This window comes from Pungitius pungitius, chromosome 19 (genome assembly GCF_949316345.1).
Source record: "Pungitius pungitius chromosome 19, fPunPun2.1, whole genome shotgun sequence".
Classification (NCBI taxonomy): Eukaryota; Metazoa; Chordata; class Actinopteri; order Perciformes; family Gasterosteidae; genus Pungitius; species Pungitius pungitius.
This window is the reverse complement of record NC_084918.1, coordinates 9905204-9914759: the sequence shown is the minus strand read 5'-3', so window position 1 is coordinate 9914759 and position 9556 is coordinate 9905204. Positions and strand designations below refer to the sequence as shown.

The 9556-nt window shown below is 39.6% G+C and overlaps 1 long non-coding RNA gene across 1 annotated transcript; it reads right to left on the bottom strand.

Moving 5' to 3' along the window:
- Positions 1-294: 294 nt before the first annotated feature.
- LOC134107476 (uncharacterized) lies at positions 295-5798 on the bottom strand. The gene is made up of 4 exons (XR_009942746.1): positions 5432-5798; positions 3244-3345; positions 3037-3097; positions 295-717 (listed from the first exon to the last, which is right to left on the bottom strand). It is a non-coding gene; the product is annotated as an uncharacterized LOC134107476 (long non-coding RNA).
- Positions 5799-9556: the final 3758 nt, after the last annotated feature.

Below are 9556 nucleotides of genomic sequence, written 5' to 3'. Positions count from 1 at the left end.
TTAAACACTATTATTCTACAGTTTTCTCTTGTATTAATATAATTAAACACTTTCAATAAAGGGATAACACAAAACAATTTGAGGCCAAAAATGTTACTTTACACATTCTTCCCATTTTATTAGGATCAAACAGCTTCAAAAAAGGGATATTACAAAGTTTTATCATCAAACACTGGATTCTTACAGATCCTTCTTGTAACACACATTCTTTAAAAAAATATAGGCTTTTCATTTTTACTGTGAAAATAACAAGATAAATTGATACATCTAGAAGATTTCCAATGTTTCAATTAAACCACTATTGATTTAAAAATTTAAATTCAATTATCAAATATCAATTGATTATTCATACATACAGCTTTTTAGAGCCCTCTGGGAAGAATTTAAAAACTAAAAATGGCATTTCTCTATCTTGACTGTTGACCTCACCATTGAAAAACAGGTGGAGAAAGCAACACATTAGGCTGTTGAGCTGAGGGGATTTTTCCAATTCAGTATTATACAGTTATCCATAATATTCTCCAGACCCTAGGTGGCTCCATTTAATTTTGATAATATATGAGCACAAACATTACACTTTGAATCCCAACTAAGCAGTGTATTATTAAGTAAAATCAAAACATACCGCAAAAGGTCAATGAATCTTTACCAGAAGTCATTGTGCAGATAGAAACCAATTGTCCAAAATCCCTCTTATCAGCCTGATCCTTAGTGCATCTGGGGGGGGAAAAAGAGAAAAAGAACAAAATAAGATTCATTGAAAATTCCATAGAAAGTAGGCTTTCATTTTTTTACCATTCCTTTAAACACTTCTTATCAGACGTATCATAGCAAGGTAAACACACTTGTAGCTAAACAAAACAAAACAAACCTAATTTACACATCGAAATCAATCCAACCAACTATGATTGTATTATATGCAGCTAGGTTTACCATGTATCTTGTGTGCACTGTTCACTTTGCTGCCCCAATCCTATGAATTATGAAATATAAACAAATATCGTATCTTTACTGTTTACTGTGTTAAGGTCATTCCCTTCAGGAATCGTTTATTGGCAAAATATGTCAGACATACAAGGAATTTGACTTGGCGGTTGGTGCAAAACAGCAAACATTACGACAATGGACAACAAATAAAAAAGGGATAAGATAAAAAAATATGCTATGGGTTAGAAAGCTATGGGTTAGTAAGTTAAGACATATAGATAAAAATAAAAAATAAGAATGCAAATTTGAGAAATTGAGTTAGTGCACCAACTAAACAGATAAACACAAGTGATGAGTGACAAGTGAAAGTGACAGTGCAAGTCCATGGAGTGAGAGTCAATCGGGGGGGACCCGGGCTCTGAGCCCAACTGCCGATGGGAAGAAACTGTTAGTGTGGCGGGAGGTCTTAGTCCTGATGGACCTCAGCCTCCCGCCAGATGGAAGGGGCACAAACAGTTTATGTCCGGGGTGAGAGGGGTCGGCAACAATCTTTCTGGCCCGCTTCAAAGTCCTGGAGAGACGGCAGATTGCAGCCAATCAGCTTCTCTGCAGAGCGATGACACGCTGCAGCCTGCCCTTGTCCTTGGCTGTGGCTGCAGCGTACCACACGGTGATGGAGGAGCAGAGGATTGACTCAATGATGGCCGTGTAAAAGTGAACCATCATCCTCTTTGGCAGGTTGAATTTCTTCAGCTGCCTCAGGAAGAACAACCTCTGCTGGGCCTTCTTGGTGATGGAGCTGATGTTCGGCTCCCACTTGAGGTCCTGGGTGATGATGGAGCCCAGGAAACAGAAGGAATCCACAGGGGTGACGGGGGAGTCACACGGGGTGAGGGGAGAAGGTGGGGCTGCGTACTTCCTGAAGTCCACAACCATCTCCACTGTCTTAAGCGTGTTTAGCTCCAGGTTGTGCACCACGTCAGCAGGTGGGCAGACTCCCACCTGTAGGCGGACTTGTCACCACCAGAGATCAGTCCAATGAAGGTGGTGTCATCGGCAAACTTCAGGAGCTTGACGGACTGGTGAGGTGCAGCTGTTGGTGTACAGGGAGAAGAGCAGAGGGGAAAGAACGCAGCCTCGGTGCTGATGGACCGAGAGGCAGAGACATGTTTCCCCAGCTTCACGTGCTGCTTCCTGTCGGACGGGAATTCAGTGATCCACTTGCAGGTGGAATCGAGCACGTGCAGCTGAGAGTTTGTCCCAGGCATGGGCAAACTACGGCCCGTTAGGCTTTTTAATCGTGCCCGCCGCGCATGCCCGCGAACCGTTTGTCGTTACCGCGCAGCGCTGTGCAGTCACCTCCCCCGAATCCCCCCCCGGCCCCTCTGTCTCCAAGGAGGTGGTGAAGATGACTATCCTTATATTTACTCTGTGAACTGACTTTTGTTGACCACTGCACGCAACTCAAGGGGGGTAGGGGGGGGTCGCAGAATTGTAGCCAATCCGTCTGCCTCCCCAAAGTTGTAACACAAGGGGAACACTGAGCCTTCATATAAGCATTACCTTAATCCGTGGTGGTGATGGTAGTGGAGTGTGTACATTTCACAAGATAGTTGTCTGTATGGGGGTTATTTAAGGAAGGAGATCTCCTGGGAATCTTGGCCTACTGTTAGCTATAACTCAGAATATTGTTTGAATTGTATTGATTATTTAATAATGTCTATATGATTATTATGCAGGCTACAGACCGTCATTCCACTGTTGAACTGGATTGAAGTTTCCAATCTGTGAAATCTCAAATATAAAAATAAAATTCTGCTTTTCCACTCTGCAAGGTCCTGCGAGGTGCATGCAGCACACTTTATGTAACGTAGATCAGTAGCATGATGCAAGTCCACAACATGAACATAAACAAATTATACACAAACCTGACTTCATAACTTCAGGAGTCACAACAACAAGCTTGTCCAAGCAGTGTTCATCAAATTTTAGTGTCCCCTGGAAACACTTTAATCTTTTTCTGTATTTTCTGTACTGTGTGGCCTGAATTTGCAGTGTGTTTTCTAAATGCTGCACATGTATTGTCATTTGGGTGAAGTTTTTACTTACTAGTGATGGACTTTGGGTGTTGTTGCGTGTCTGTTCTCCCCACGTTGTTCCAATGCTTAATCTGAAAAATTTAAGACAGTTTCTTATAATTAGCAGTTATCAGTGTTAGAAAGTATTTGCCACTACACATATATAAGTATTCAGACCTGTTCACTTTTTATATTAGAACGATTCCATCTGTGTATATCTTGCCTCTTTTTTGCGTACCTGTCCCTGGGTTTAATTCTGTACGCCACAATCCGGTGGCATGTTGTCAGTCCTGGTTCTTCAGCATTCTCATGAGATCACGGGCCTGCATAGCGGCCTTTGCTGTGTCAAGTAGTTTGAAACAGTGAAGAAAACTGTCAATTATACTTCAAAACTTCAACCGTAGAATTAAAGACATGCATCTTTTTAAATTATTATAATATTGGGTGTGCATTATTTAAATACTCAGGTCAAGGTGAACAGTACATTAATGCTGAATAATGCACCCTTCCCTAAATCCCCCCACACATTTCTAGACTACTGAAATGAGATTAACAAGGTTTGGTGGCTACAACTATTTTGTGATGAAAGACAGCTATTTACTTACTATTTATAATGTCGCTGGTAAACTTTTACAAAAGAAATAAGGTACTTTATCTTCAATAACGTAAGAGTTGTGCAGCTGCATCGGAACAAACAACCTTGAACTGTTGTCAGACTACATCCTCTCACCTTATTGCTTTAATAACATCCATACTGTTAATAAATCAGTAACTGCGCACCCTGCCTTCAATATGAGTATATTCGTTTATTGTGTTCCAAATAAATATAACGTCCTCAGGCAAATGTGTAACGTTATGCCTGTTGCAGTTGTGCTACAATCCGTTTACAGATGCAGTAACTTATGGAATGCCGTTTTAGTCAAAATTAAATAAATGAACAAATACACGGTAATGCATAATGACACTGCATTTCATAATAAATAAATGAATAAAAACACGGTAATGCATAATGGCACCGTAATGCATAATGACCCAGTATTTCATTTCACGTTCTTATATGCAAATCAGGGGGCGTGGCTATCTATCACATTCAGAACAGACGACAGAGCCGTGTGCCGTCGACACCGCTAGCGAACGCGGAAGCACCCCCCCCCCCCCCCCCCCCGATCGAATTGGGTCGCCGCTTGTCATTAAGGGGTAAAGGTGGGTCCCGGAGCCAGACAAGTTGAGAACTACTGGGCTAAGGGACGTGAGAGTGTTGACATAATGGAAGACATCGGTGGGCTCCGAGATAGCATGCTAGCATCAACATGGGTTATCTGCAGATACTATTTTGACACATATTGAGGGTTTTCTGGAAGTACTAGGGCTTGCGGTTCCGACTTCGGCAGCTCTAGACAAACGGCCCACCAGTTGAGAAACACTGCCTTAGCGAGCCCTTTTTGCACACGTCTCCGTTGTCTGTTCTGAATGTGATAGATAGCCACGCCCCCTGATTTGCATATAAGAACGTGAAATGAAATACTGGGTCATTATGCATTACGGTGCCATTATGCATTACCGTGTTTTTATTCATTTATTTATTATGAAATGCAGTGTCATTATGCATTACCGTGTTTTTATTTATTTATTTATTATGAAATGCATTGTCATTATGCATTACCGTGTTTTTATTTATTTATTTATTATGAAATGCAGTGTCATTATGCATTACCGTGTTTTTATTCATTTATTTATTATGAAATGCAGTGTCATTATGCATTACCGTGTTTTTATTTATTTATTTATTATGAAATGCAGTGTCATTATGCATTACCGTGTTTTTATTTATTTATTTATTATGAAATGCAGTGTCATTATGCATTACCGTGTATTTGTTCATTTATTTAATTTTGACTAAAACGGCATTCCATAGTAACTGTACATTTAACGTTACGTTATTTGAATAAACCAAGTAGTTTATTCAAATAACTGAAGTGAACAGATCCTGTGTGTAAAATCAAGTATGTTTCATGCCAACAAGCTAACGTTATCTGTAGCTAGTTTACCTCACTAACGTTAGTTAACGTTACCCGTAGCTAGTTTACCTCACTAACGTTAGTTAACGTTACCCGTAGCTAGTTTACCTCACTAACGTTAGTTAACGTTACCCGTAGCTAGTTTAACACTCTAGCGTTAGCTATCGGCTAACGTTAGCTAACGTTAACCGAACTCCTCATATAAACGGCATAACGTTACGTCCGTTCATCCGCCTATTGCATATTTAATCGACTGTAAACTGTTTTAAACAGCGAGGAGATTTTAACGTAGTAACGTTTTAAACATTAAACAAATATTTTAGACTGGGCTACATAACTTAAGAACATCATCACAAAACATAATTCTGTTAGGTTGTTTCAGAAAATACAGGGTAAATGTTTTCTTACCTGATATCTTTGCAGGATATAAATTCTCTTTACTGAAGTGAACAGATCCTGTGTGTTCATATTCCAGTCTGGTCCGTTGACATCCCACAACTCAAATTCGCATCCATAAGTGAAGTTGAAATCCTCCAGCCGTGCTGCGCTGCGGCGCCGAGGAGCAACTTTCCGGTAGCAGCCTCCCGCTCTAACAGAGTCATTTGAAATGTGAGCGCGCACTATTCTCATTGGCCAGTTGACAGGCAGATTATCCCATCTTGTTCAAAGCAACATGTTGAGAAAGCCAATAGCAATTGTAGGAAAACATGACTAGTTTTAAAATAAACAAAATAAATATGTGCATTTAGTTTTATTTGTTGGTAATAATAACTACAGGCTCACAAACAAATTTCCATTAGGTATCGGGATGAAACCCATAGTCCGACCCTATACGCTGATGCACAACATTTTTCAGTCTATCAGACAGGGCCAAGTTGCTCCTCAGACTACAGGAGCTCACTAATGCGCCTAGACAGTTCTGGGAGGACATAACACAAGACACCATCTGTTGTCTCATAGATGGACCACCCTGCAACATAATTTTATTCACTTGGATTTTTGGGGTGTCTATAAAACAAGTCCAGTGGCGGGACTATGACCTTTCCATAACTTTAAACCAAATTTCCACAACCAAACATTTTGTGAAATCCTTGTGTATGTGCACCCAGTCTATCAGGAGGCTCAAGAGGCTGACTTAAGCCTGCGAACACCGTTGATTTTCGATTGCACATTCGCCACTACTGGAACTCTGGGTCCGGGCTTAAGTGGAGGAATTAAAGCCGGCCAACACCACTGTAACAACGCCAGTGTTACCACTACTGCCCTCCCTTCCCCTGTCTAAATGCAGTCTTTAGCCGGATTATGTATGCCCATGACTTCATGCACTGCAGCAGCACTGGCCCTCCATCACAAGGGCTAAGGACACCCTCTTTAGCCTCAGGATGCCCATTGTGGGCAGCCACTTTCGCAGAATCAGGCCTCCATCATTAGGGCAAACTCAGCCTCTTTACACGATCTGGAGGTGCCCATGTGGACATAAACTGTAGCATCCAAGCTATTTTATAACTGCACAATTTCTAGAATGTGGAAATCAAACGTTTTCAATATTCTGAACACAGGGTTCATACACATTTTGACCAATAGATATTCATGACTTTTCCATAACTTTAAACCAAACTTTTATGATCAAACATTTAGTGAAATCTTGGTATACACTCACCTAAAGGATTATTAGGAACACCTACTGTGTTTGACCCCCTTAAGCCTTCAGAAATGCCTTTTCTACGTGGCATGGATTCAACAAGGTGCTGAAAGCATTCTTTAGAAATCTTGGCCCATATTGATAGGATAGCATCTTGCAGTTGATGGAGATTTGTGGGATGCACATCCAGGGCACGAAGCTCCCATTCCACCACATCCCAAAGATGCTCTATTGCAAACGTGTCAAACTCAGTGGCCCGCGTTCGGTTGAACTGGGCAGTATCTGTTTGAACTTTCACGGTCTTTTGTGTTATTATCGTTTATGAAACATTGATTATTGTGAACAATTTTAATAGTAAGTTCCCACTAAATCTGATTTGGGAAAAAAATCCTTTTGAGGTTGAAATTTACAGCATCTTACATTACAAAACATTCTAGCTTTTATCAATAGCAACTTGACAATGAGCAGTTAAAGGTTGAGCAGTTAAAAGTTAAGTGTTTTGCTCTGGGAAACTACAACACCGGACAACAGTCTGCAGTTGCTGTAAAAGACATAAATCGTAATGTATCATTCTTGCATCTACTTCAAAATAAGACTGGATTAGGTCTGATGTAATAATAAAAGCCAAATTGAAATCCACAATTTGTGTTTGAATACACGTTAATATAAAACTTATGATTTACCTTAGTGGAATGTTTGTCATATAAGCACAAATTAAGTGGAGCCCCCTGTCAAGCTAGGAAACATAGACAATTTAAATGTTTTGTTCCTCTTGGGGGTCCCTGGAGAACTGTTTTTGAATAATTGCTTGATATTGTGAATGTACACCTGAATACATTAAATCTATTACAGGACTAATCTGTGAAATGGTAGTGTTCTACTGCAAAACTTGATATCACTAACAAGGTGTTTGATCGTAATAATACCTGAAAAATCTGTAAAATGACATCTTTTAGAGATCTATTGATTGTTTTTGAATTTAAAAATACAGTAAAAATCATTAAATTAACATTTTTTGCGGCAGAATATTTGGTGATATCTCTTTATTAAAAGGTGTTTCATCAGAATACAACAGGAAAAATCTATAAAATAATGTGTTTTTCTGTAACATTGTTAAAGAAAATTCCTGTATATTTATAGTTTTCGCACTTTATTTGATTTAAGTGATTTTAACTTAATTTTAAGGTTTTTTTCTGGCAGCCGCAGCTGCCAGTCATTTGACCGTTTTTTTACGTGATTTGAATGTAATTTAAGAAAACAGGAAAATACTCTAAAATTATTACAGTATTTCTTCCATTAAAAAATGGGAAAAAAAATTAATTTGTCATTATTAGCATTACATGTAAATTTACAGTTGGACTGTTAATTTACATATAATATCTTTATTTTCAAAGCGTTTTTTACGTAATTACAAAAAATGGGAAAACTACTGTAAAAATGTAAAGTTATTTCCCGTAAAATTAGGATCTTTTTTTACAGTGTACATCAGAAGACATTGCATTGTCACAAACTTGCAATCAAATCATCAGGGTCGAATCCATTGAATCCAGGAAAATGTATTTGGGAAAAATTCAATGTGGAACGTTGTTCCACGTGGTTGGGTACAAAGAATGAAATCCTATAAATGAACATACATAACTTATCACCAGAAAATCTGTCCAGAAAGAGAGCAATCGTAATATTTCCTCAATGTGCTTTCTCACTCTAAATTTTATGTGTCTACTTCTCAACAAATTCAAATGCATAGATGACCTCTGTAGCTGTTGTGAATTAGCAGCTTTGAGAAACAAGGAACAAAAGTAGTAATGACCCTTTACGGCACCATTTGTGTGTATGTGTTTGCGTGCGTGCACATGCTGTGACTTCATCAATGCAGCCATGTGTGAGTGCACTCCTGTGTTTATGTATTTTTGTGAGTGCGCGTTGTGTTTGTGTTGTGTGCTGAGCTTGGCACCTGTTAACAGTGCCAAATAATGGGCTCTGTTGAAATTTTAATCACCTGCAAGTGCAAAACAAGAGCAATGCAATCAGGACCTAATTAGCACAGCAATTAACACCTCTCTTTCACACTTTGTGTGTGCCAGAGCTCACACTCTCGGCTCATTCGATTGCCGGTTCCCGTTTCATTAGCATTCATGCTTTGATATGTTTTATTTATCAGCAAACGTTTGTTTGTTGTTGTTATTGTGGTGGCACTGCTAGCTCCCTAGATGCCACCGGCCTAATGTTTTTAGTCAGTAACTTTTTTACAGCTTACTTGATACATAGTGGAAAAACTTACATAGCAGCATTTTTGATATTCGGAGTACAATTATTGAACTAAGACATGAATTGGTAACATGAATTGGTTGAAAGAAATAGATTAGCATTTAGCTGTTAAGTATGAATAATTCGATTTTGATTCATATGATTGGCATATTACACACCCAAAAGAAACAATTGATTTCTCTATTTTGACACCCAGTTTTCCCGTAAAAAGCATATTTGGCAATACTTTTGATTTGCAAACGCACAAAAGCCCTGGCGTTTTCATTTCATTAGATTTGTGTATGAGACCTGAGAAAGCACACCTGTCCACGCATACCTATGTGGGTTGTGTCCCAAGCACAGCGTCTGCTGAGTGTGTGTCTTGCGGATTTGGTTTTAAGCGACGGCCACGTGGACGAGGTCACTGATGACTATTGATCGGCTCTGTCGCATGGGGAGCGGGGGATAGATTTGCGTGTCTGACTGTGCTCCTCCTGCGTGCACGTGTGTGTCTGTGCATGTTGCCCTACCAAACACGCCGCGTTATCTAGCGAAACCAATAAGCTCCACTTCAACTTGAGAAACATTAACTTTCCCCTGGGTGGCAAGCTAATTATGGCCATGAAGCCACCCCACCTAAGATC